This window comes from Somniosus microcephalus, chromosome 22 (assembly GCF_052327205.1).
Source record: "Somniosus microcephalus isolate GS21.2 chromosome 22, FLI_Smic_1.0, whole genome shotgun sequence".
In the NCBI taxonomy this organism is placed as follows: Eukaryota; Metazoa; Chordata; class Chondrichthyes; order Squaliformes; family Somniosidae; genus Somniosus; species Somniosus microcephalus.
In genome coordinates this window covers 29884333-29912058 of record NC_141008.1, presented here as the reverse complement: position 1 = coordinate 29912058, position 27726 = coordinate 29884333, and the positions used below count along the sequence as shown (strand labels likewise).

Below are 27726 nucleotides of genomic sequence, written 5' to 3'. Positions count from 1 at the left end.
CCTGTTAAGAATGTCCTGTACAAGCTGGGTCCGTGCCCGAGTATTTATACTCTCCCTGGACAGCACCATCCATAGGCCACTCAGTATTATTTCATAAGTCTTTCTTTCATGAATGACTGATTCATGTCACCCTTATCCTTAGACTGTGACCCCTGGTTCTGGACTCCCCCGCCATCGGGAACATCCTTCCTGCGTCTAGTCCTGTTAGAATTTTATAAATTTTAATGAGATCCCCTCTCATTCTTCTAAACTCCAGCGAATATAAGCCCAATGGACCCAATCTCTCCTCATACGTCATTTCTGCCATCCCAGGTATCAGTCTGGTGAATCTTCGCGGCACTCCCTCCATGGCAAGGACATCCTTCCTCAGATAAGGCTACCAAAACTGCACACAATACTCAAGGTGTGGTTTCACCAAGGCCCTGTACAACTGCAGCAAGACATCCTTGCTCCTGTGCTCGAATCCTCTCGCTATGAAGGCCAACATACCATTTGCCTTCTTAACCGCCTGCTGCACTTGCATGCTTACCTTCAGCGACTGGTGCACAAGGACACCCAGGTCTCATTGCACTTCCCCGTCTCCCAATCTATTGCCATTCAGGTAATAATCTGCCTTCCTGTTTTTGCCACCAAAGTGGATAACCTCACATTTATCCACATTATACTGCATCTGCCATGCATCTGCCCAATCACCCAACCTGTCCACATCATACTGGAGTTTCTCTGCATCCTCCTCACAGCACACACACCCACCCAGCTTTGTGTCATCTACAAACTTGCAGGTATTACATCTAGTTCCCTCGTCTAGATCATTAATATATATTGTGAATAGCTGGGGTCCTAGCACTGATCCCTGCGGTACCCCACTAGTCAATGCCTGCCACTCGGGAAAAAAACCATTTATTCCAACTCTTTGCTTCCTGTCTGCCAACCAGTTCTCTATCCAAGTCAATACCTCGCCCCCAATCCCATGTGCTTTAACTTCGCACGCTAATCTCTTATGCGGGACCTTATCGAAAGCCTTGAAAGTCCAAATACACCACATCCACTGGTTCTCCCTTATCTATTCTATCAGTTACATCCTCAAAAAATTCCAGTAGATTAGTCAAGCACGATTTACCTTTTGTAAATCCATGTTGACTTTGTCCGATCCTGTCACTGTTTTCCAAGTGCTCTGCTATTACATCTTTTATAATGGACTCTGGCATTTTCTCCACTACCGATGTCAGGCTTACCAGTCTATAATTCCCCATTTTCTCTCTAACACCTTTTTTAAATAGTGGGTTTACATTAGCTACCCTCCAATCCATGGGAACTGTGCCAGAGTCTATAGAATTTTGGAAGATGACCAGAAATGCATCTACTATTACTAGGGCCATTTCCTTAAGTTCCCTAGGATGTAGATTATCAGACCCTGGGGATTTATCGGCCTTCAATCCCGTCAATTTCCCTAACACCATTTCCCTACAAATATTGATTTCATTCAGTTCCTTCTTCTCATTAGACCCTATGTTCCCCGACATCTCTGGGAGGTTATCTGTGTCCTCCTTTGTGAAGACAGAACCAAAGTATGTATTTAATTGGTCTGCCATTTCTTTGTTCCCCATTATAAATTCCCCTGATTCCGACTGCAAGGGACCTACGCTTGACTTCACCAATCTTTTTCTCTTCACATATCTATAGAAGCTTTTGCAGTCAGTTTTTATGTTCCCTCCAAGTTTACTCTCATACTCTATTTTCCCCCTCTTAATTAATCCTTTTGTCCTCCTTTGCTGAATCCTAAACTGCTCCCAATCCTCAGGTTTGCTGCTTCTTCTGGCCAATTTATATGTCCTCTCCTTGGATCTTATGGTATCCCTAATTTCTCTTGTTAGCCACGGTTGCGCCATCTTTTTTGTTTTATTTTTATGCCAGGCAGGGATGAACAATTTCTGTAGTTCATCCATGCGATCTTTAAATGTTTGCCATTGCCTATCCACCGTCAACCCTTTAAGTAACGTTCCCCAATCAATCCTAGCCAACTCACGCCTCATACCATCGCAGTTTCCTTTATTTAAGTTCAGAACCCTAGTCTCTGAGTCAATTACTTCACTCTCCATCTTAATGAAGAATTCTATCATATTATGATCGCTCCTCCCCAAGGGGCCTCGCACAACAAGATTGCTAATCAATCCTTTCTCATTACATAATACCCAGTCTAAGATGGCCTGATCTCTAGTTGGTTCCTCGACATATTGGTCCAGGAAACCATCCCGTATACTCTAGGAATTCCTCCTCCACAGTATTATTACTAATTTGGTTAGCCCAATCTATATGTAGATTAAAGTCACCCATGATAACTGCTGTGCCCTTACTGCACGCGTCATTTCCCATTTAATGCCATCCCCAACCTCAACATTACTGTTTGGGGGTCTGTATACAACCCCCACTAACATTTTCTGCCCCTTGGTATTTCTCAGCTCTACCCATACAGATTCCACATCATCAGAGCTAATATCCTTCCTTACTATTGTGTTAATCTCCTCTTTAACCAGCAATGCTACCCCACCTCCTTTTCCTTTTTGCCTGTCCTTCCTGAATATTGAATACCCCTGGATGTTGAATTCCCAGCCTTGGTCACCCTGGAGCCATGTCTCTGTAATCCCAATTATATCATATCCGTTTACATCTATTTGCGCAGCTAATTCATCAACCTTATTGCGAATGCTCCTCGCATTAAGACACAAAGCCTTCAGGCTTGTTTTTTTAACACTCTTAGTCCTTTTAGAATTATTATTTACTCTGGCCCTGTTTGATTTACACCCTTGATTTCTCTGCCTTCTACTTTTGCTTTTCTCCTTCCTGTCTTTTGCTTCTATCCTTGCTTCCCTTTCCTCTGTCTCCCTGCTCAGGTTCCCAACCCCCTGCCATTTTAGTTTAAACCCTCCCCAACAGCACCAGCAAACACTCCCACTAGGACATCGGTCCCAGTCCTGCTCAGGTGCAAACCATCCAGTTTGTACTGGTCCCACCTCCCCCAGAACTGGTTCCAATGTCCCAGAATTTGAATCCCTCCCCCTTGCACCATTCCTCTAGCCATGTATTCATCTGAAATATCCTTCTATTTCTACTCTGACTAGCACGTGGCACTGGTAGCAATCCCGAGATTACTACCTTTGAGGTCCTATTTTTTAATTTACCTCCTAACTCCCTATATTCAGCTTTTAGGACCTCATACCATTTTTTAACCTATATCGTTGGTACCTATTTGCACCACGACAGCTGGCTGTTCACCCTCCCCCTCCAGAATGCCCTGCAGCCGCTCTGAGACATCTTTGACCCTTGCACCAGGGAGGCAACATACCATCCTGGAGTCTCGATTGAATAAACTAGGCCTCTATTCTCTTGAATTCAGAAGAATGAGAGGGGATCTCATTGAAGCATACAAAATTATTACAGGGCTTGATAGGGTGGATGCTGGAAGAATGTTTCCCTTGGCTGGGGAGTCTAGAACCAGGGGCCACAGCCTCAGGATAAAGGGTAGGCCATTCAGGACTGAGATGAGAAGAAATTTCTTCACACAGAGGGTGGTGAATCTTTAGAATTCTCTACCCCAGAGGGCTGTGGAGGCTCAGTCATTGGGTATATTCAAAACAGAAGTTGATAGATTTCTGACTAGTAAGGGCATCAAGGGATATGGCGATAGGGCCGGTGAATGGAGTTGAGGCAGACGATCAGCCATGATCTCGTTGAATGGCGGAGCAGGCTCAAAGGGCCGAATGGCCTACTCCTTCTCCTATTTCTGATGTTCTCAGTTTCTAATGCAACACTCACTTGACGCCCGACTCCCAAATTCATTACGGCTAATGATCTTACCGGCTGGAGATAACCACGACAGCTTCAGGTGGCGTGCAGCAGCAGGAAGCCGGCTTCAACAACGCTATTTAAAGGGGTCATCGCCAATCACTCATACCCGACAGGTTTTTGAAGTTTGAGTTGGCTGTGTGCTACTTCCTGCTACTGGAAGAGTTTTCTTTATTCATTTCAAGGTTCTTTGGTATCAGGCAGTGTTGTGGCAAGGACAAAACTCCATAATTATTTCTGAAAAGCTTCAACCTACAACACTTGCTAAAAGTCATGGGGGCAGTACTGGCTGTCGAGCTTGCCCTCAAGGATCTATGGCGGAGGGAGCAGAGGCAGCGAGACAATCGAACTTCTGGACGGGTTATCTGTGACCGGCTCATCAGACACCGACTTGAATGAATGAAACCCCAGATCCCCGTAGCTCACCACATCCCCATCATACAATCCCTGTCTCACGCCATATCACAGCTTCCCCCGGGTGCAAAGGTGAAATGAGAGAGACCACAAAATATTCCAAACACAATTAATAAATTTATCTATAAACATATCACATGAATTCTAATAACTAATGACCCTTGTGCCTGCCACAGTTAAATAGCTGTCATTGTGTGCAAGGTGAGATGTGGGTGTGAGTGTTGCTAGGTAGAGGTTGTTGGTGGGTGAGTGATGGGGGTGTGATGCATTGAGCAGTGTGTGAAGCTTGTGGTACAGATGGTGGTATGTAGCATTTGTTGAAGCCTTCACTCACCCTGACCACCCATGTGAGCTCGTTAAACTTCTTCCTGCACTGTGTGTGGGTCCAGGGGAACCACAGTGCTGCCGTGACATGGTGTGCCACCTTCCTCCACATAGTCCGGCAGACTTGTGGCAAGGGCCTCCTGTTGACAGGTACAGGACTGCCCGGCTTCTCTCCACTGCTAAAACTAATGCCTCCAAAGCTTCATCGGAAAACCTCTGGGCTCTCTCCCTGGGGCGGTGATCTAACATCAGGATTTGTAAATAAGTGCTCCTTCTTTTTGTCCTTCTTATTATGATTATTGAGGCAGCTTCACACCCAACAATGCTGAGAATGAGGTGCTGCAGCATCAATGAACCTCCCCTTTAAGTAGTGAAAAAAGCCTGTTGCAATTATTACTTGCGTTTATACTGCCCCCGATATTGGTCCATCTTTTCAGTGTAACACCAATGAGCTTGAGCTTTTAGACTAGAATCATGACTGCAATCATTTTAATGAGGAGGCCAAATTTTGCGTGCAGCCTAGACGATTTTCAACTGGTGCCAATTAACCATTTTTAGTTTAAACATTGCCCGTTTCTTGGCTATAATGAATTTCTAGCCCTGTAACAGGAATTGATGGGGACTGCAGCCACTCAAGAGAGCTATAATCCATAAACCACTCCCAGTGTATCCCAGTGAAAAGTTTTGTATGTTTGCATCAATCACCTGAAATGAAATTCAGGGCAGAAAGGAGTGGACATCCTCCTTGAAGGATAAATCTTCATCCAGATGTCATCATCGCAAAGCTTTTATGGTCAACACCGATTGAAACCACTAAGTCAACCATGTGAAATACACTGGACAAGTATCAATGTTAATATTTCTCCCATGGTTCCAACAGGATAGACAGGCATGAAATATAGCAGCTGCACGTCCAGCCTTTTAGAGTAAAGGGTCAGAATGATATGATCCAACATTTATTGGGCCTCATATGACTAAAAATCAAAACTCCCCTCTGCCAGAAGTTCAAGCCCCAAACAGAAAATCCAAGTTCCCCATGCTAAAAATTAAAGCCCCACCATGCTACAAGTCCAAAAATCCAAATCCCTGGTATGCGATGAGAATCTAAGCCCTCTCTTTATCCCACAAAAAACTCTGCACCTCACTTACATTCTTCCTGCCTGGCCTGCTTACGATGTCCTCTTCTGCAGCTTGGCCTGATTCACCATTATATACTGCCTGCTGCCCGCATTGTGCAAGGTAGAAGCTCTTTCAACCTTTTGAAACCTCTGGGCCTCGAAGCTGCTTTTTGATTGGTGCAAAAATAGCTGCCTCTTCATTGATCTAAAGGTACTAATCAGGAAGCAGCTTTTCGACTCACTAATTAAGGACAAATTTCTGTTGAATTTTTGAGGCATTCCTCTGTGAAGTACAGAGGATTAGTGTTTGGCGAGGGGTGTTGAATCATAGAAATTTACAGCACGGAAGGAGGCCATTTTGGCCCATTGTGTCCGCACCGGCCGACAAAGAGCTATCCAGCCTAATCCCTCTTTCCAGCTCTTGGTCCGTAGCCCTGTAGGTTACGGCACTTCAAGTGCACATCCAAGCACTTTTTAAATGTGGTTAGGGTTTCTGCCTCTACCACCCTTTCAGGCAGTGAGTTCCAGACCCCCACCACCCTCTGGGTGAAGAAATTTCCCCTCAAATCCCCTCTAAACCTCCTACCAATTACTTTAAATCTATGCCCCCTAGTTGTTGACCCCTCTGCTAAAGGAAATAGGTCCTTCCTATCCACTCTATCTAGGCCCCTCATAATTTTATACACCTCAATAAGGTCTCCCCTCAGCCTCCTCTGTTCCAAAGAAAACAAACCCAGCCTATCCAATCTTTCCTCGTAGCTAAATTCTCCAGTCCAGGCAACATCCTGGTAAATCTCCTCTGCACCCTCTCCAGTGCAATCACATCTTTCCTGTAATGTGGTGACCAGAACTGCACGCAGTGTTCTAGCTGTGGCCTAACTAGTGTTTTATACAGTTCAAGCATAACCTCCCTGCTCTTATATTCTATGCCTCGGCTAATAAAGGGTGGTAGAGGCAGAAACCCTCACCACATTTAAAAAGTGCTTGGATGTGCACTTGAAGTGCCGTAACCTACAGGGCTACGGACCAAGAGCTGGGAAGTGGGATTAGGCCGGATAGCTCTTTGTCGGCCGGTGTGGACACAATGGGCCGAAATGGCCTCCTTCCGTGCTGTAAATTTCTATGATTCTTAACCACCTTATCTACTTGGCCTGCTACCTTCAGGGATCCGTGGGCCTGCACTCCAAGGTCCCTTTGTTCCTCCTACCATTTAATGTGTATTACCTTGCCTTGTTAGCCCTTCCCAAATGCATTACCTCACACGTCTCCATATTGAATTCCATTTGCCACTGTTCTGCCCACCTGACCAGTTCATTGATATCTTCCTGCAGTCTACAGCTTTCTTCTTCATTATCAACCTCACAGCCGATTTTAGTGTCATCTGCAAACTTCTTAATCATTACTCCTACATTCAAGTCTAAATCATTGATATATACCACAAAAAGCAAGGGACCTAGTACTGAGCCCTGCGGAACCCCACTGGAAACAGCCTTCCAGTCAAAAAAACACCCATCAACCATTATCCTTTGCTTCCTGCCTCTGAGCCAATTTTGGATCCAACTTGCTACTTTGCCCTAGATCCCATGGGCTTTCACTTTCGTGACCAGTCTGCCATGTGGGACCTTATCAAAAGCCTTGCTAAAATCCATAAAGACTACATCAAACGCACTACCCTCATCAACCCTCCTTGTTACCTCCTCAAAAAATTCAATCAAGTTAGTCAGACACGACCTTGCCTTAACAAATCCATGTTGACTGTCCTTGATTAATCCGTGTCTTTCTAAATGAAGATTTATCCTGTCCCTCAGAACCTTTTCCAATAATTTTCCCACCACCGAGGTTAGGCTGATTGGCCTGTAATTATTCAGTCTATTCCTTTCTCACTTTTTAAACAAAGATACAACGTTAGCAGTCCTCCAGTCCTCCGACACCACACCTGTAGCCAGAGAGGATTGGAAAATGATGGTCAGGGCCTCTGCTATTTCCTCTTTTGCTTCTCTTAACAGCCTGGGACATATTTCATCTGGGCCTGGGGATTTATCCACTTTCAAAGCTGCTAAGCTCTTTCACTATGTTTAGTTCATCTAATATTTCACACTCCTCCTCCCTGATTGCAATGTCTGCATCGCTCCTCTCTTTTGTGAAAATGGACGCACAGTATTCATTAAGAAACATACCCACGTCTTCCGCCTCCACACACAGATTACCTTTACGGTCTCTAATAGGTCCTACGCTTTCTTTAGTTATCCTCTTGCTCTTAATGTATTTATAAAACATCTTTGGGTTTTCCTTGATTTTACTTGCCAAAAGTTTTTCATGCTCTCTCTTTGCTTTCCTAATTTCCTTTTTAATTGGACCCCTGCACTTTCTATACTCCTCTAGAGTTTCTGCAATATTGAGCCCTCGGTATCTGCCATAAGCCTCCCTTTTTTTCTTTATCCTACCCTATATGTCCCTTGACAGCCAGGGGGCTCTAGATTTGTTAATCCCACCCTTTTTCTTTAAGGGAACATACTTGCTCTGAACCCTCAGGATCTCATCCTTGAATGCCTCTCTCTGCTCTGGCGCTGATTTACCTTCAAGTAGCTGTTTCCAATCCACTTTGGCTAAATCCCATCTCAGCTTAGCAAAATTGGCTTTTCTCTAATTGAGAACTTTTATTTCTGGTCTATCTTTTGTCCTTTTCCATAACTACCCTAAATCTAACTGAATTATGATCACTACCGCCAAAATGCTCTCCCATGATACCCCTTCCACCTGCCCAGCTTCATTCCCTGAAACTAAGTCCAGAACCGCCCCCTTCCTTGTTGGGCTTGTTACATACTGGCTAAAAAAGTTCTCCTGAATGTATTTTAGGAATTCCGCACCCTCTATACCTTTTGATGTAATAAAACTCACTACGCGCTTGGTTTGAGCGTAAAGCAAGGCTTTAATCAACTTGTTTCAGAACATGGAGGTCTAGTTGTATCCACTAGCTCCTTGTCTTTACAAAATGTCCCTGGAAAGCTGGGGCCAACGCCCGAGTATTTATACTCCTTGGACAGCGCCACCAGCTGGCCGTCCAGTGTTATTTCATAGGTAGTTTCTCGATGATGAGATTTATGACACCTTTCACGCTAATTTTATCCCAGTTTATATTACTGCCTTATAGTTTTTGCACTTCTCAGAAATTTGCTCTCTCTGACTGTCTGGGGATCTATAACACACTCCCCTTTTTTGTTGTTCAATTCAACCCATATGGCCTCATTTGATGATCCTTCCAACATATCATCCCTCCTCACAGCTGTAATTGTTTCTTTAATCAATACTGCGACCCCCCCCTCCTTTTTTACCCCCCTCTCTATCCCGTCTGAAAACCCTGTAACCAGGAACGTTGAGCTGTAATACCTGCCCTTCTTTCAGCCATGTCTCAGTAATAGCTATAATATCATACTCCCAAGTGTCTATCTGTGCTCTCAGCTCATCTACCTTATTCCCTAATAACAACAGGAAATGCTGGAAAAACTCAGCAGGCCAGGCAGCATCCGTGGAGAGAAAAACAGAGTTAACGCTTCAGGTCGAAGACCTTTCGTCAGAACTGGAAAAAAGCAGGAAAAGGAACAGATTTTAAAGCAAGTGTAGAGGGGCTGGGAAAGGGGGGAGGGGATGAAAGAACAAAAGGGAAGGTCTGTGATAGGATGGAAGGCAGGAGAAGAGGCATTAAGAGATATTCAAGGCAAGAGGAGATGGCAATGGGACAGGTTAAGAAACAAAGGATGGCTCCAGATGGAGTGTGAAGCAGCGTTGGGGGTAATATATTAGCATGGATAGAGGATTGGCTAACTAACAGAAAACAGAGAGTCGGGATAAATGGGTCATTTTCAGGTTGGCAAACTGTAACTAGCGGGGTGCCGCAGGGATCAGTGCTGGGGCCTGAACTATTTACAGTCTATATTAATGACTAGAATGAAGGGATTGAGTGTAATGTAGCCAAATTTGCTGATGATACAAAGATAGGTGGGAAATCAAATTGTGTGGAGGACGCAAAGAATCTCCAAAGGGATATAGATAGGCTAAGTGAGTGGGCAAAAATCTGGCAGATGGAGTTTAATGTGGGAAAATGCAAGGTTATCCACTTCGGTAGGAAAAATAAAAAAGCTACAGGAAACTCTTTGGTATCCAGCATCGACGGGACCGGCGTGTTGCCAGTTGATCAAAAATTCCGGATGACGGAGAGGGTTATCTACCGAGGTTATTTTTAACAAAGAAAAATAAAAAAATTAAGAAATGTGCAGTATACAGTAATTGGGTACTCACCTACAGAATGTTGTGTTAAATGGATGGTGGAAGATGCTTGATTAAGTACAGTACTGCCAGTTGAGGGTAATGCAATGCAATGACTACCAGCAGCGTGGGAGACACACAATACCCCTGTAAAATGGCAGATCAGAAGAGACTACCGGCAGCGCGGGAGAGTCAGACTCCTGTTACAGGGGTATTGAGGTGTTCCGACTTCCGACAGCACCAAGAAGCCGAGTAGTGGCAGTTTGGAGAACTACCCCCACTGACTAACTCAGCCACCGCGGGAGACTCGGACTCGGCAACATTGCCGGTGTTGTTTTTAGAGTGAGAATTTTGCTGGTTAATAGAAAATTCCGTATATTTAGGTGCCGTTTAAACGAGTTTCCTGTAATTATTATTTAAATGGGGAGAGATTACAAAATGCTGAGGTACAGAGGGATCTGGGGGTCCTTGTACATGAATCACAAAAAGTTAGCATGCAGGTAATTAGGAAGGCAAATGGAGTGTTGGCCTTTATTACAAAGGGAATGGAGTATAAAAGTAGGGAAGTCCTGTTACAACTGTACAGGGCGTTGGTGAGACCACACCTGGAGTACTGCGTACAGTTTTGGTCTCCTTATTTAAGGAAGGATATACTTGCATTGGAGGCAGTTCAGAGAAGGTTCACGAGGTTGATTCCGGAGATGAAGGGGTTGTCTTATGAAGAAAGGTTGAGCAGGTTGGGCCTTTACTCATTGGAGTTTAGAAGAATGAGAGGGGATCTTATTGAAACATATAAGATTCTGAAGGGGCTTGACAGGGTAGATGCAGAGAGGATGTTTCCCCTCGTGGGGGACTCTAGAACTAGGGAGCATAATTTCAGAATAAGGGGGCACCCTTTTAAATCGAAAAGGAGGAGGAATTTCTTCTCTCAGAGGGTCGTGAATCTTTGAAATTCTCTTCCCCAGAGAGCTGTGGAGGCTGGGTCATTGAATATATTTAAGGTGGAGATAGACAGATTTTTGAACGATAAGGGAGTCAAGGGTTATGGGGAGCGGGCAGGGAAGTGGAGTTGATACCAAGATCAGATCAGCCATGATCTTATTGAATGGCGGAGCAGGCTCGAGGGGCCGAATGGCCTACTGCTGCTCCTACGTCTTATGTTAATCTCCAATCTAAACTATTAAGAAATATGCACGTGTAGAATTTCTGTTTGCCCAATATCAATGCATATTCTCTCCCCATAAGGCAACGCCCCCTTTCTTATGTCCAGAGAATTTAAGTGCAAGTTGGTGAAATCAAGGTTATGAGGCTCTTCAGGGTACACAGGGATATCAATGGAATTTAACTAACTATGCAGCTTACCAATATAACACTGCAAGTTACTATATTCAAGGACTTTTTCAGCAAATACAAGTTACACAAAGATCTGTTATTGTTCAATCTTTATATATTTTGAAATATATTCTAAATGCTGCTTTTCTTTTATTTGTTTATTTCAGACAGAGCTCAGAAACAACCACTAAAAAATGAATAGTAGAAACAGCAGAATTTTTGCAAGGACTGCACCAGAATTCAAGTTTGGAGAAATATTCTGAATACAAGTCCTAAATTTAAACATGTTGGGGGAGAAATTGGGTGGAGCCGCAAACGGGGCGCCAAGCTCGCCTGGGCGCCAGATTTTGCGCTGCGATCGGAGCAGCAGCGATCGCCGGAACATAAGAGATTAGCGGCAAAATTAAGGCACATGGGATTGGGGGCAAGGTATTGACTTGGATAGAGAACTGGTTGGCGGACAGAAAGCAAAGAGTTGGAATAAACGGGTCATTTTCCGAGTGGCAGGCAGTGACTAGTGGGGTACCGCAAGGATCGGTCCTAGGACCCCAGCTGTTCACAATATATATTAATGATCTGGAGGAGAGAATTGGATGTAATATCTCCAAATTTGCAGACGACACAAAGCTGGGTGGGAGGGTATGCTGTGAGGAGGATGTCGTGAAACTCCAGTACAATTTGGACAGATTGGGTGATTGGGCAGAAACATGGCAAATGCACTATAATGTGGATAAATGTGAGGTTATCCACTTTGGTGGCAAAAACAGGAAGGCAGATTATTATTTGAATAGCAATAGATTGGGAGAAGGGGAAGTGCAAAGAGACCTGGGTGTCCTTGTGCACCAGTTGCTGAAGGTAAGCATGCAGGTGCAGCAGGCGGTTAAGAAGGCAAATGGTATGTTGGCCTTCGTAGCGAGGGGGTTCGAGTACAAGAACAAGGATGTCTTGCTACAGTTGTACAGGGCCTTGGTGAGACCGCACCTTGAGTATTGTGTGCAGTTTTGGTCGCCTTACCTGAGGAAGGATGTTCTTGCCATGGGAGGAGTGCAGTGAAGATTCACCAGGCTGATACCTGGGATGGCAGGAATGACGTATGAGGAGAGATTGTGTCGATTGGGCTTATACTCACTGGAGTTTAGAAGATTGAGAGGGGATCTCATCAAAACCTATAAAATTCTGTCAGGCCTGGACAGACTAGATGCAGGAAGGATGTTTATGATGGCCGGGGAGTCCAGAATCAGGGGTCATAGTCTAAGGATAAGAGGTAAGCCATTTAGGACTGAAATGAGGAGGAATTTCTTCACCCAGAAAGTGGTGAACCTGTGGAATTCTCTGCCACAGAGGGCGGTGGAGGCCAGTTCATTAAATATATTCAAAAAAGAGTTGGATATATTTCTTAAGGCTAAAGGGATCAAGGGATATGGGGAGAAGGCAGTGACAGGGTACTGAATTTGGATGATCAGCCATGATCTTATTGAATGGTGGAGCAGGCTCGAAGGGCCGAATGGCCTACTCCTGCTCCTATCTTCTATGTTTCTATGTTTCAGCTTGAGCGCCCCAAGTGGGACACGGGGCGAGGCTCGAGGCGCTCCGCGTCCCTCTTAGGGCGCTGAAACTGAATATTGCAGTGCAACGTGCCGCAACGCCACACGCTGCGGCACGGTGCACTGCGGTACTGCAGGCCTTCCTCCCATTCTTAAGGGGGAGGGGCCTGCACCAGCGCGATGAGCGATCGCGAGTGCCGGCAAAAGAGCCCGGCACCGAGGAGAAGTGCCGGGCTCTCGGAAAACAGCCGGCAATGCCACGGGGGGAGATCAGGAGGCCGGAGGTGCTGGCAGGCGGTCGCCGAAAAAAATGGCCGCCCTGCACCTCCACCTTAATTTGCGCCACTGCCGCCACAGATAGGCCCCGTGAACCGGGCGCGATTAGCGAGCGGCGCTGCAGAGGCGGTTGCTGCCAAATATCGTGATCGGGGCGGTAGCGGGGCGCTGCGCACACCGATGACGTCATCGGTGGCGGCGCAGCGCAACAGGCTAACGCCGCCATTAGCGCCCCAGCTAAATATCGCAGGAGGCGTGGCCAGTGGCGCTAAAGCCACTGAGTGCCCTCTTTAGGCGCTAACTGGTGGCGCAGCCCACCGAATTTCTCCCCCGTTTATTTTAGCAGAACCTTTTAGTAACTCTACTGTTGCAGAGATATTTGCTAAAGCAAAGAATTAGATTAGCCTTTTCATAAGTTTTATTTATTTCTTGACCAGGGCTTTAAAAACCATCACCCTGAATGGATGGACTGTAAAGCTGATGGGATGCTCCCCTATGTTAACTGAAGAGATTTATTTATGAAACAGCAGTATGTGAGGGGAACAAATATCTACAAGCAGCAAGGAAAATACTGTTAATTTTCCAGGAACCAATCAAAAAATGCTTTTTTCACTGTCGCTGAAGAAATCTCTTACAAGTGCAGCACGGTGGCATAGTGGTTAGCACTGTTGCCTCACAGCGCCAGGGACCCGGGTTCAAATCCGGCCTCGGGTGACTGTCTGTGTGGAGTTTGCACATTCTCCCCATGTTTGCGTGGGTTTCCTCCGGGTGCTCCGATTTCCTCCCACAGTCCAAAGATGTGCGGGTTAGGTTGATTGGCCATGATAAAAAAATTGGCCCTTAGTGTTAGGGGGGATTAAATACGTGGGGTTACGGGGTTACGGGGCTAGGGCTTGGGTGGGATGGCTGTCGGTGTAGGGTGCTAGGGTTTGGATGATCAGCCATGATCTTGTTGAATGGTGGAACAGGCTCGAAGGGCCGAATGGCCTACTCCTGCTCCGATCTTCTATGTTTCTATGTCTTTACAAAGCATTTCAGTGACATTTGCATCTCTGCCTCACTTCAACACCCGAAGCACCGAGTGTGTGTTTCCAGTTCTGATGAAACGTTACACCTGAAGCATTGTCTGCTCTTTCCAGATGCTAACTTGTCTACTGAGTGGTTCCAGCATTTTCTTCTTTTTCTACCAAGAGACAAACCAGACTGTTTCAACCAAAAGTCCTGTTACTTATCAAACTCTGAGAAATACATTCTAAAATGGGTCTATTAAAATAGTGGATGAATTCTAATTTTGTTTTTTTAAGTATTGTGCTAATTCAGTATCTTACTGTATCATTTGTGATGTGTATTATTTAAGGTGTCAGTGGCTCAGTGGTAACGCTCTCACCTCTGAGTCAGACGGTCGAGGTTTCAAATCTCACTCCAGGGATCTAGGCTGACAATTCTGTGCAGCACTAAGGGAGATCCGCTGCACCATCGGAGGTGCCGACTTTCGGATGAGATGTTAAACCGAGGCCCTGCCTGCCCTCTCAGGTGGTAAAATCTCCCATGGCACTATTTAGAAGAGCTGGGGAGTTCTGGCTAGTGTCCTGGCCAATATTTACCCCTCAACCAACATCATTAAAACAAATGATCTGGTCATTTATTTAATTGCTGTTTGTGGAGCCTTGCTGTACAACAGTGTACCTTCTCCTTAGGCAGTCCCTCGGAACCGAGGATGACTTGCTTCCACACTAAAAATGAGTTCTCAGGTGACTGGCGAGTCCAATGCGGGACCTACAGTCTCTGTCACAGGTGGGGCAGACGGTGGTTGAAGGGGCGGGTGGGTGGGGTGCTTGGGTTGACGTGCGCTCCTTCCGCTGTTTGCGCTTGGCTTCCGCTTGCTCCCGGCGAAGAGACTCGAGGTGTTCGGCGCCTTCCCGGATGCTTCTCCTCTGCTTTGTGTGGTCTTGGCCAGGGATTCCCAGGTGTCGGTGGGGATGTTGCACTTTTTCAAGGAGGCTTTGAGGGTGTCCTTGAAGCATTTCCTCTGCCCACATGGGGCTCTCTTGCCGTGTTGGAGCTCCGAGTAGAGTGCTTGTTTTAGGAGTCTCGTACCGGGCATGCGGACGATGTGGCCCATCTATTGGAGCTGATCGAGCGTGGTCAAAGCTTCGATGCTGGGGATGTTGGCCTGAGTGAGAACACTGACGTTGGTGCGCCTATCCTGCCTATGGATTTGCAGGATCTTGCGGAGGCAGCGTTGGTGGTACCTCTCCAGTGCTATGAGGTGCCTGCTGTACATGGTCCATGTCTCTGAAGCATAAAGGAGGGCGGGTATCACTACTGCTCTGTAGACCATGAGCTTGGTGCTGGGTTTGAGGTCCTGGTCTTCAAACACTCTCTTCCTCAGGCGACCGAAGGCTGCACTGGCACACTGAAGGTGGTGTTGGACTTCGTCGTCAACGTCTGCCGAGGTACGGAAAATGGTCCACATTGTCCAAGGCCTCGTCATGGATTTTGATAACCGGGGAGCAGTACCATGTGGCGGGGGCAGGTTGGTAGAGGACCTTTGTCTTACAGATGTTTAGTGTAAGGCCCATGCTCTCGTACACTTTGGTAAAGGTGTTGACGATGGTTTGGAGCGCGGCCTCAGAGTGTGCGCAGACGCAAGCGCCGTCTGCATAATGTAATTCGATGACAGAGAATGGGACGACCTTGGATCTGGACTGAAGGCGACGGAGGTTGAAAAGTTTCCCGTTTGTTCTGTAGATGAGCTCCACTCCAGTGGGGAGCTTACTGAGGGTGAGATGGAGCATTGCAGCCAGGAAGATCGAGAAGAGCGTTGGTGCGATGAGACAGCCTTGCTTGACCCCGGTCCGTATGTGAATTGGGTCTGTGGTGGATCCGTTGGTCAGGATCATGGCTACGTTACAATCATGACTACACTTCATAAGTACTGCATTGGCTGTAAAGTGTTTAGAACGTCCTAAGGTCATAACAGGTGCTATATAAATGCAAGTTCCTTCCTTCCTTCCTTAACTGACCAAGCAGTTTTAGCCTACACATATTGACCTGTCAGGATGGTAATTTCTGCCTTTTGTAAGGAATACCAGAATGTGGTGGGCATTCCAGGTGATCTGCAGGGAAAACTAAGCACTTTAACCCACACATAAAGATTGCCAGATTTGGTGCAAAGGAGACTCGATCTGCTTATGAAATCCTTTTTTTTTTCCATGACCACAACTCAAATGTGATAGGAAAGAGCTCAAACTGTAAAAATAATCAAGAAGCACATCCTGGCGACAATGAATTTGAATTGTTGCTAATGACAGGATTACTGCAAAGAAACTGTTTTTTTAATTAAAAAAAACCTTGGTCTGTAGTCATTGTAGCCTCAACAAGGCCAACTTATCTTCACCCAAGTTACCCTTCTTACTGTTGGTGGAAAAAATGTTGGGTAGATGCTCACCATAGCTCTGTCCAAACAAAGTTGTAACTACAGTATAGCCTGACTTCTTCCTGAGGTATCAATGCAGTCTCATTAGAAGCAACATTCTGCAACTAAACATAGACTAACCTCAACACTCTCAGAGAGTGTCCTAGCTCCAAAGGCTTATTGCAGTTTTAGTGTCCATTGTTGTACTAACTGGACTGATAACAAGTTTTTCTTTGAACATTGTAGGCTTTTCTCTCAAACAGTCCAGTTCTACCCAGTACATTCTTTACTGACAATCAATTTTATTTCTGGCACAAATCAGGCAAAATAAAATTGTTCCCAGGTTGCAGTGCACATGGAGCCAGGTTCAGTGTCAGCCTGTGCACCAGACACAGCTGTGTGCTGGGCCTGTATTCTGCAGGCTGTTTAATAGCAGACCTCACCACATGCCAAAATCAGCTGTTTGGAATGCCAGGAGCCCAAATGGATCATTCTGACTGCTTTCCCAGTGACCATAAAAGGCTGCTATAAGCATCCTTGAAGAGGGAAATAATGAATACAAGGAGAATCACTTCATCTGATGTGCCGATATTTTATCACTGCAATGCTCAAGCTTTTTAACAGCTATAAAGTTTGAACCCATTAGGCTTAGTGAGTCTGTCCTGCCACCCAGTGGAGATATGTGATTCTGCCAGTCAATGGAGCAAAACATTTTTTGTAAAGATCATTTTACGTGGCAAGAGTACATCAGTAGAGAAAATTAGGCAACAGTTGTGGGGGTAAGTTCCATGAGCACCTCAGTTCTCAGACACCTCAACTAAGTAGCCAATATGTGAGCCCAAACAGTATTGACAGGCTATCACAGACAAGCCCATTCCTGACATTGCCTGACATCCACAAATGTACACGTTACTAAATAGTGATCATAAATTATTTTCTCTCTTTACCCCATGGATGTTGAGGCCAGTTATAGTGCAACCTTCTGGTCTGTATGGCTTAGTGCTACTACACTGGGCAGTGCCTAAGCCACTGGGCAACTCAATTGTAAATACTAATAGACTACAACACAACTTCAGGGAACTTTTATCAATAAATTATTCCCTTTGCTGAACTTACATTTATTGCATTGAATGAATATGGAAATGTGAATACTATACACTTCACCAGTTGTCTCTCAGCATCCCTTGCTAGTTTTATTCTTTTAAAATGCTCATCAGAAGCAGCTTGGGAACAGATATTCTGTGTAATGACTTCTCTCCAGCTAAATGAAAAATTAAATGAGCTATCTACCTTTATTGCTCAATTGCGAGTTAAATAACAGTGTGTTCTGGAGATCATAGCATACACAAGGAGTTTATGCTATGATCCCCGGATCATGCTGCTGTTTAATTAGATATTGAGCAATAAAGGTGTACTGCTAATCATAGAGATGCAGGGCAGGATTTTCATTGGGCCGTGGAGTCGGGATTGGAGGCATGGGGGGGTTAAAATTCCGAAATCAGGGGTCCCGACCCCATCCCGCACCCAAACCCGACTCCATGCCAGTTTCAAAGGAGGCGGGTACCCGCCCCGCACTGGGACCCACCTACCCGAGGTGGGAAGGGATTAGTGCCAATTAACTGCCTGTTAACAGGTAGTTAACAGGCAGTTTTTAGCCTAATCCCTATTTTTAAGGTTGAAGTGTGGGATTCCCGACGGCTCCAAACCATGCCAAGTTAGAGGAGGCGGGCCATCGGGTTGAAGGACTTGGAGGGGTCGAGATGTCGGTGTTCAGGTGAGTGTGCATGAGTGCAAAGGTAAGTGTGTTTGGTGTGTCTAAAGTGATTAAATAAGTTTTACATACCTTTTCTTACCTTTTCAGCCTTCCTTCCTTCCTTTAGGTCTCGGGAGTCCCTCATCTCACCGGCACAGGAAGCAGAATGGCTGCGAACTGTCAAAAGCTTTCTGTGCAGGAGAGATTTCTAACTGAGTCTATGGTGAAGGACTCATGTTAGAAGACTTCAAAGGGCTGTCAAACGCTGATATTTCATCTGTCAAAACCTCTTGACAGGTGAAATTTTAGTCTGTGACGTCACTTGTTGCCGGGTGGCCCTTAATTGGCCTGCTGAGCCCGCTGGGCGGGCTCAACAAGGTCAATCAAGTTAAAATCGTGTGGATTGGCCGCATCTCAATGGAGGCAGGACTACAACCCCGAAAGTTGTAGTCCCGCCTCCCACATGAAAATCCTGCCCACAGTGTCCGCTTACAGAAGTAGCCAGTAATACTGAGCCCAACAGAATATCTGCTGTACACCCTTGAACTTAGTAACACCAGCCTTCAGCTTTCTGTCCCATATCATGTCATAACTAAACAAAGAATTTCAGATAAAATGTACACTGTAGAACACATGGCCATGTTTATTTGTACACCTTTTCCTGTCTGGGTAAATATAGAATTATCAGGCATGTCTGACATTTTGTTCGGTACTTCCCCAATTTTGGTCTATTCCTAGGTGGCATCTTGAATCCCCACCACTTTAAGCTTTTGTGCACAACTTTGTGAGATGCATTTTTGGAAATAAAGCTATACCAATGTCACATGCCACTCACCATATCACTTCCTACAATAAAACAATCAAGTTGGGCAGACAACCTTTTTATGAATCCATGTTGATTGCTGTTTACTTGATTATCATTAAACAGGTAATCCTCGAGTTTACTCCTTGATAATCAACCAAAGGTTCTGGAGGCATACACTAGCTCTAATTTCCAGGTAATTTTTTTATTACACCTCTCACCTTAAACATTTGGCATAAGCTTGACTCTTACAGACTTTCCTTCCTGAGGGCACGCTCCTGCCTATACTTTAGCAGTCTTCAGAACAAGATGGCGCCTCTCGAGGTGAAAGGGCTGCTCGGAGACAAAGTAAATTGAAAGGTCGTAGTTTGGGGCTCTGTTTTTGATTACACTTGCAAGTGTTTAACAAACTTTTCCACGATGTATTTCTGTACTAAGAGCGATTTCATGGTAAGCCTTACCATTGAGCGCAGTTAGAAAATCCTGCTATTGACAGCGGTGGAAATTGTAACCAGCTGAGGGTTTTTTTCAGCGTTAGAATGGGGAAGGACACGGAAGACTCGAGTACCACCTTGATCCGCTGTTCGCAGTAACTGTTAACAGCGGCGGACGGAATGGTCGCCCCCGGACGGACAGCGAGTATGGGGGGGGAGGGGTAGTGAAGATCGGCCGGCCGTTGAGCTCGCGCGCACGAGCGCCATGATTTAAAAAGTACCGCGAGAACCAAGGGGATTTGCGGAAGGGGGAGGGAGAATGGAGGGGAGAATGAGGAGCGTGGGGAGGGAGAATGTTGAGGGAGAATGGTGAGAGAATGGTGAGGGAGGGGTGGGAGAATGGTGAGGGAGAATGGTGAGGGAGGGGGAGGGAGAATGGTGAGGGAGGGGGAGGGAGAATGGTGAGGGAGGGGTGGGAGAATGGTGAGGGAGGGGTGGAGAATGTTGAGGGAGAATGGTGAGGGAGGGGTGGGAGAATGGTGAGGGAGGGGTGGGAGAATGGTGAGGGAGGGGTGGGAGAATGGTGAGGGAGGGGTGGGAGAATGGTGAGGAATGGTGTGGGAGAATGGGGTGGGAGAATGGCGAGGGAGAGAATGGCGAGGGAGGGGTGGGAGAATGGCGAGGGAGAGAATGGCGAGGGAGGGGTGGGAGAATGGCGAGGGAGAGAATGGCGAGGGAGGGGTGGGAGAATGGCGAGGGAGGGGTGGGAGAATGGCGAGGGAGAGAATGGCGAGGGAGGGGTGGGAGAATGGCGAGAGGGCATGGAGAGGGAGGGGTGGGAGAATGGCGAGGGAGAATGGGGTGGGAGAATGGCGAGGGAGAGAATGGCGAGGGAGAGAATGGCGAGGGAGGGGTGGGAGAATGGCGAGGGAGGGGTGGGAGAATGGCGAGGGAGGGGTGGGAGAATGGTGAGGGGAGGGAGAATGGTGAGGGAGAATGGTGAGTGGAGGGAGAATGGTGAGGGGAGGGAGAATGGTGAGGGAGGGGTGGGAGAATGGTGAGGGAGAATGGTGGGAGGTGGAGAATGTTGAGGCAGAATGGTGAGGGGGGGTGGGAGAATGGTGAGGGAGGGGTGGGAGAATGGTGAGGACGGGTGGGAGAATGGTGAGGGGAGGAGAATGGTGAGGGAGGGGAGGGAGAATGGTGAGTGGAGGGAGAATGGTGAGTGGAGGGAGAATGGTGAGGGAGGGGTGGGAGAATGGTGAGGGAGAATGGTGAGGGTGGGGTGGGAGGTGGGAGAATGTTGAGGCAGAATGGGGAGGGAGGGAGAATGGTGAAGGAGGGGAGGGAGAATGGTGAAGGAGGGGAGGGAAGGAGGAGGTGAGGGAGGGGATGAAGAATGGTGAGGGAGGAGGGGAGGAAGAATGGTGAGGGAGGAGGGGTGGGAGAATGGTGAGGGAGGAGGGGTGGGAGAATGGTGAGGGAGGAGGGGTGGGAGAATGGTGAGGGAGGAGGGGTGGGAGAATGGTGAGGGAGGAGGGGAGGGAGAATGGTGAGGGAGGAGGGGAGGGAGAATGGTGAGGGAGGAGGGGTGGGAGAATGGTGAGGGAGGAGGGGTGGGAGAATGGTGAGGGAGGAGGGGTGGGAGAATGGTGAGGGAGGAGGGGTGGGAGAATGGGGAGGGAGGGGTGGGAGAATGGGGAGGGAGGGGTGGGAGAAGGGGGAGGGAGGGGTGGGAGAAGAGGGAGGGAGGGGTGGGAGAATGGGGAGGGAGCGGTGGGAGAATGGGGAGGGAGGGGTGGGAGGGAGGGGAGGGAAGGAGGAGGTGAGGGAGGGGTGGGAGAATGGGGAGGGAGAATGGTGAGGGAGGGGAGGGAGAATGGTGAAGGAGGGGAGGGAAGGAGGAGGGGAGGAAGAATGGTGAGGGAGGGGAGGGAGAGGAGGAAGAATGGTGAGGGAGGGGAGGGAGAGGAGGAAGAACGGTGAGGGAGGAGGGGAGGGAGAGGAGGAAGAATGGTGAGGGAGGAGGGGAGGGAGAATGGGGAGGGAGGGGTGGGAGAATGGGGAGGGAGGGTGGGAGAATGGGAGGGAGGGGTGGGAGAATGGGGAGGGAGGGGTGGGAGAATGGGGAGGGAGGGGAGGGAGAATGGTGAGGGAGGGAGGGAGAATGGTGAAGGAGGGGAGGGAAGGAGGAGGTGCGAGAGGGGAGGAAGAATGGTGAGGGAGGAGGGAGGAAGAATGGTGAGGGAGGAGGGGAGGAAGAATGGTGAGGGAGGAGGGGTGGGAGAATGGTGAGGGAGGAGGGGTGGGAGAATGGTGAGGGAGGAGGGGAGGAAGAATGGTGAGGGAGAATGGGGTGGGAGAATGGCGAGGGAGAGAATGGCGAGGGAGGGGTGGGAGAATGACGAGGGAGGGGTGGAGAATGGTGAGGGAGGGGTGGGAGAATGGCGAGGGAGACTGGTGAGGGAGGGGTGGGAGAATGGTGAGGGAGGGGTGGGAGAATGGTGAGGGAGGGGTGGGAGAATGGTGAGGGAGGGGTGGGAGAATGGTGAGGGAGTGGTGGGAGAATGGTGAGGGAGGGGTGGGAGAATGGTGAAGGTGGGGTGGGAGAATGGTGAGGGAGGGGTGGGAGGAGGGAGGGGTGGGAGAATGTTTAGGGAGAATGGGGAGGGAGGGATGGGGAGGGAGAATGGTGAGGGAGGGGTGGGAGAATGGTGAGGGAGGGGTGGGAGAATGGTGAGGAGGAGGGGTGGGAGAATGGTGAGGAGGAGGGGAGGAAGAATGGTGAGGGAGAATGGCGAGGGAGAATGGGGTGGGAGAATGGCGAGGGAGAGAATGGCGAGGGAGGGGTGGGAGAATGGCGAGGGAGGGGTGGGAGAATGGCGAGGGAGGGGTGGGAGAATGGTGAGGGAGGGGTGGGAGAATGGCGAGGGAGACTGGTGAGGGAGGGGTGGGAGAATGGTGAGGGAGGGGTGGGAGAATGGTGAGGGAGGGGTGGGAGAATGGTGAGGGAGTGGTGGGAGAATGGTGAGGGAGGGGTGGGAGAATGGTGAGGGAGGGGTGGGAGAATGGTGAGGGTGGGAGAATGGTGAGGGAGGGGTGGGAGGAGGAGGGGTGGGAGAATGTTTAGGGAGAATGGGGAGGGAGGGATGGGGAGGGAGGGGAGGGAGAATGGTGAGGGAGGGGTGGGAGAATGGTGAGGGAAGGGTGGGAGAATGGTGAGGGAAGGGTGGAGAATGGTGAGGGAGGGGTGGAGAATGGTGAGGGAGGGGTGGGAGAATGGTGAGGGAGGGGTGGGAGAATTGTGAGGGGAGGGAGAATGGTGAGGGGAGGGAGAATGGTGAGGGAGGGGTGGGAGAATGCTGAGGGTGGTGAGGGAGAATGGTGAGGGAGGGGTGGGAGAATGGTGAGGGAGGGGTGGGAGAATGGTGAGGGAGGGGTGGGAGAATGGTGAGGGAGGGGTGGGAGAATGGTGAGGAGAATGGTGGGAGAATGGTGAGGGAGAATGGCGAGGGAGGGGTGGGAGAATGGCGAGGGGGGGGTGGGAGAATGGCGAGGGGGGGGTGGGAGAATGGCGAGGGAGGGGTGGGAGAATGGCGAGGGAGGGTGGGAGAATGGTGATGGAGGGGAGGGAGAATGGTGAGGGAGGGGTGGGAGAATGGTGAGGGAGGGGTGGGAGAATGGTGAGGGAGGGGTGGGAGAATGGTGAGAGGGGTGGGAGAATGGTGAGGGAGAATGGGGTGGGAGAATGGTGAGGGAGAATGGGGTGGGAGAATGGTGAGGGAGGGGTGGGAGAATGGGGTGGGAGAATGGTGAGGGAGGGGTGGGAGAATGGGGAGGGAGGGGTGGGAGAATGGGAGGGAGGGAGAATGGGGAGGGAGGGGTGGAGAATGGGAGGAGGGGTGGGGAGGGAGGGGTGAGAGGGAGGGGTGGGAGAGTGGGGAGGGAGGGGTGGGAGAATGCGGGGGGAGGGAGCAGGGGAGGATGAATGGGGAGGGAGGAGGGGAGGAAGAATGGGAGGGAGGGGAGGAAGAATGGGGAGGGAGGGGAGGAAGAATGGGGAGGGAGGGGAGGAAGAATGGGGAGGGAGGGGTGGGAGGGTGGGGAGGGAGGGGTGGGAGAATGGGGGGGAGGGAGGAGGGGAGGAAGAATGGGAGGGAGGGAGGGTGGAAGAATGAGGAGGGAGAATAGGGAGGGAGGGGTGGGAGAATGGGGAGGGGTGGGAGGGAGGGGTGGGAGAGTGGGGAGGGAGGGGTGGGAGAATGGGGGGAGGGAGGAGGGGAGGAAGAATGAGGAGGGGAGGAAGAATGAGGAGGGGAGGAAGAATGGGGAGGGAGGGAGGAGGGGAGGAAGAATGGGGAGGGAGGGAGGAGGGGAGGAGAATGGGGAGGGAGGGAGGAGGGAGGAAGAATGGGGAGGGAGGAGGGGAGGAAGAATGGGGAGGGAGGGAGGAGGGGAGGAAGAATGGGGAGGGAGGGAGGAGGGGAGGAAGAATGGGGAGGGAGGGAGGAGGGGAGGAAGAATGGGGAGGGAGGGAGGAGGGGAGGAAGAATGGGGAGGGAGGGAGGAGGGGAGGAAGAATGGGGAGGCAGGGAGGAGGGGAGGAAGAATGGGGAGGCAGGGAGGAGGGGAGGAAGAATGGGGAGGGAGGGAGGAGGGGAGGAAGAATGGGGAGGAGGGGAGGAAGAATGGGGAGGAGGGGAGGAAGAATGGGGAGGAGGGAGGAGGGGAGGAAGAATGGGGAGGAGGGGAGGAAGAATGGGGAGGAAGAATGTGGAGGGAGGGAGGAGGGGAGGAAGAATGGGGAGGGCGGGAGGAGGGGAGGAAGAATGGGGAGGAGGGGAGGAAGAATGGGGAGGGAGGGAGGAGGGAGGAAGAATGGGGAGGAGGGGAGGAAGAATGGGGAGGGAGGGAGGAGGGGAGGAAGAGAATGGGGAGGAGGGGAGGAAGAATGGGGAGGAGGGAGGAGGGGAGGAAGAATGGGGAGGGAGGGAGGAGGTGAGGAAGAATGGGGAGGGATGGAGGAGGGGAGGAAGAATGGGGAGGGAGGGAGGAGGGGAGGAAGAATGGGGAGGGAGGGAGGAGGGCAGGAAGAATGGGGAGGGAGGGAGGAGGGGAGGAAGAATGGGGAGGGAGGAGGGGAGGAAGAATGGGAGGGAGGGAGGAGGGGAGGAAGAATGGGGAGGGAGGGAGGAGGGGAGGAAGAATGGGGAGGGAGGAGGAGGGGAGGAAGGATGGGGAGGGAGGGAGGAGGGGAGGAAGGATGGGAGGGAGGGAGGAGGGGAGGAAGGATGGGGAGGGAGGGAGGAGGGGAGGAAGGATGGGAGGGAGGGAGGAGGGGAGGAAGGATGGGAGGGAGGGAGGAGGAGGAAGGATGGGGAGGGAGGGAGGAGGGGAGGAAGGATGGGGAGGGAGGGAGGAGGGGAGGAAGGATGGGGAGGAGGGAGGAGGGGAGGAAGGATGGGGAGGGAGGGAGGAGGGGAGGAAGGATGGGGAGGGAGGGAGGAGGGGAGGAAGGATGGGGAGGGAGGGAGGAGGGGAGGAAGGATGGGGAGGGAGGGAGGAGGGGAGGAAGGATGGGGAGGGAGGGAGGAGGGGAGGAAGGATGGGGAGGGAGGGAGGAGGGGAGGAAGGATGGGGAGGGAGGGAGGAGGGGAGGAAGGATAGGAGGGAGGAGGGGAGGAAGAATGGGGAGGGAGGGAGGAGGGGAGGAAGAAGAGGGAGGGAGGAGGGGAGGAAGGATGGGGAGGGAGGGAGGAGGAGGGGAGGAAGGATGGGGAGGGAGGGAGGAGGGGAGGAAGGATGGGGAGGGAGGGAGGAGGGGAGGAAGGATGGGGAGGGAGGGAGGAGGGGAGGAGAATGGGGAGGAGGGGAGGAAGAATGGGGAGGGAGGGAGGAGGGGAGGAAGAATGGGGAGGGAGGAGGAGGGGGTAAGAATGGGGAGGGAGGGAGGAGGGGAGGAATGGGGAGGGAGGGAGGAGGGGAGGAAGAATGGGGAGGGAGGGAGGAGGGGAGGAAGAATGGGGAGGGAGGGAGGAGGGGAGGAAGAATGGGGAGGGAGGGAGGAGGGAGGAAGAATGGGGAGGGAGGGAGGAGGGGAGGAAGAATGGGGAGGGAGGGAGGAGGGAGGAAGAATGGGGGGGAGGAAGAATGGGGAGGGAGAGGGGAGGAGATGGGAGGGAGGGAGGAGGGGAGGAAGAATGGGGAGGGAGGGAGGAGGGAGGAAGAATGGGGAGGGAGGGAGGAGGGGAGGAAGAATGGGGAGGGAGGGAGAAGGGGAGGAAGAATGGGAGGGAGGAGGGGAGGAAGAATGGGAGGGAGGGAGGAGGGGAGGAAGAATGGGAGGGAGGAGGAGGGAGGAAGAATGGGGAGGAGGGGAGGAAGAATGGGGAGGGAGGGAGGAGGGGAGGAAGAATGGGGAGGGAGGGAGGAGGGGAGGAAGAATGGGAGGGAGGGAGGAGGGGAGGAAGAATGGGGAGGGAGGGAGGAGGGGGAGGAAGAATGGGGAGGGAGGGAGGAGGGAGGAAGAATGGGGGGAGGGAGGGGGGAGGAAGAATGGGGGAGGGAGGAGGGGAGGAAGAATGGGGAGGGAGGGAGGAGGGGAGGAAGAATGGGGAGGGAGGGAGGAGGGGAGGAAGAATGGGGAGGGAGGAGGAGGGGAAGAATGGGGAGGGAGGGAGGAGGAAGAATGGGGAGGAGGGAGGAGTGGAGGAAGAATGGGGAGGGAGGGAGGGGGGAGGAAGAATGGGGAGGGAGGGAGGAGGGGAGGAAGAATGGGGAGGGAGGAGGAGGGGAGGAAGAATGGGGGGAGGGAGGAGGGGAGAAGAATGGGGAGGGAGGAGGGGAGGAGAATGGGGAGGAGGGGAGGAGGGGGAGGAAGAATGGGGAGGAGGGAGGAGGGAGGAAGAATGGGGAGGGAGGGAGGCAGGGGAGGAAGAATGGGAGGGAGGGAGGAGGGGAGGAAGAATGGGGAGGGAGGGAGGAGGGGAGGAAGAATGGGGAGGAGGGGAGGAAGAATGGGGAGGAGGGGAGGAAGAATGGGGAGGGAGGGAGGAGGGGAGGAAGAATGGGGAGGGAGGAGGAGGGGAGGAAGAATGGGGAGGGAGGGAGGAGGGGAGGAAGAATGGGAGGGAGGAGGAGGGGAGGAAGAATGGGGAGGGAGGGAGGAGGGGAGGAAGAATGGGGAGGGAGGGAGGAGGGGAGGAAGAATGGGAGGGAGGAGGGGAGGAAGAATGGGGAGGAGGAGGGAGGAAGAATGGGGAGGGAGGGAGGGGGAGGAAGAATGGGGAGGGAGGGAGGAGGGGAGGAAGAATGGGGAGGGAGGGAGGAGGGGAGGAAGAATGGGGAGGGAGGGAGGAGGGGAGGAAGAATGGAGGGAGGGAGGAGGGGAGGAAGAATGGGGAGGGAGGGAGGAGGGGAGGAAGAATGGGAGAGGGAGGAGGAGGGGAGGAAGAATGGGGAGAGGAGGGAGGAAGAATGGGAGGAGGGAGGAGGGGAGGAAGAATGGGGAGGGAGGGAGGAGGGGAGGAAGAATGGGGAGGGAGGAGGAGGGGAGGAAGAATGGGGAGGGAGGAGGGGGAGGAAGAATGGGGAGGGAGGAGAGGGGAGGAAGAATGGGGAGGGAGGGAGGAGGGGAGGAAGAATGGAGGAGGGAGGAGGGGAGGAAGAATGGGAGGGAGGAAGAATGGGAGGGAGGAGGGGGAGGAAGAATGGGGTGGGAGGGAGGGGGGGAGGAAGAATGGGGAGGAGGGAGGGGGGAGGAAGATGGGGAGGGAGGGAGGGGGAGGAAGAATGGGGAGGGAGGAGGGGGGGAAGAAGAAATGGGGAGGGAGGGGGGGTGGATAGAATGGGGAGGGAGGGGGGGAGGAAGAATGGGGAGAGAGGGAGGGGGGAGGAAGAATGGGGAGGGAGGGGGGGAGGAGAATGGGGAGGGAGGGGGGGAGGAAGAATAGGGGGGGAGAAGATGGGGAGGGAGGGGGGGAGGAAGAATGGGGAGGGAGGGGGAGGAAGAATGGGGGAGGGAGGGGGGGAGGAAGAATGGGAGGGAGGGGGGGAGGAAGAAGGGAGGGAGGGGGGAGGAGAATGGGGGGGAGGGAGGGGGGGAGGAAGAATGAGGAGGGAGGGGGGGAGGAAGAATGGGGAGGGAGGGGGGAGGAAGAATGAGGAGGGAGGGGGGAGGAAGAATGGGGAGGGGGGAGGGAGGGA

The 27726-nt window shown here is 50.9% G+C and overlaps 1 long non-coding RNA gene across 1 annotated transcript in view; it reads right to left on the bottom strand.

Annotated features, from left to right (window-relative positions):
- Positions 1-19796, bottom strand: part of LOC147102132 (uncharacterized) — a 199069-nt gene extending 179273 nt beyond the window's left edge. The window contains exon 1 of the long non-coding RNA XR_015073212.1: positions 19309-19796. This is a non-coding gene — a long non-coding RNA (uncharacterized LOC147102132). The remainder of the gene's footprint in view (positions 1-19308) is intronic.
- Between the last annotated feature and the right edge of the window lie 7930 nt (positions 19797-27726).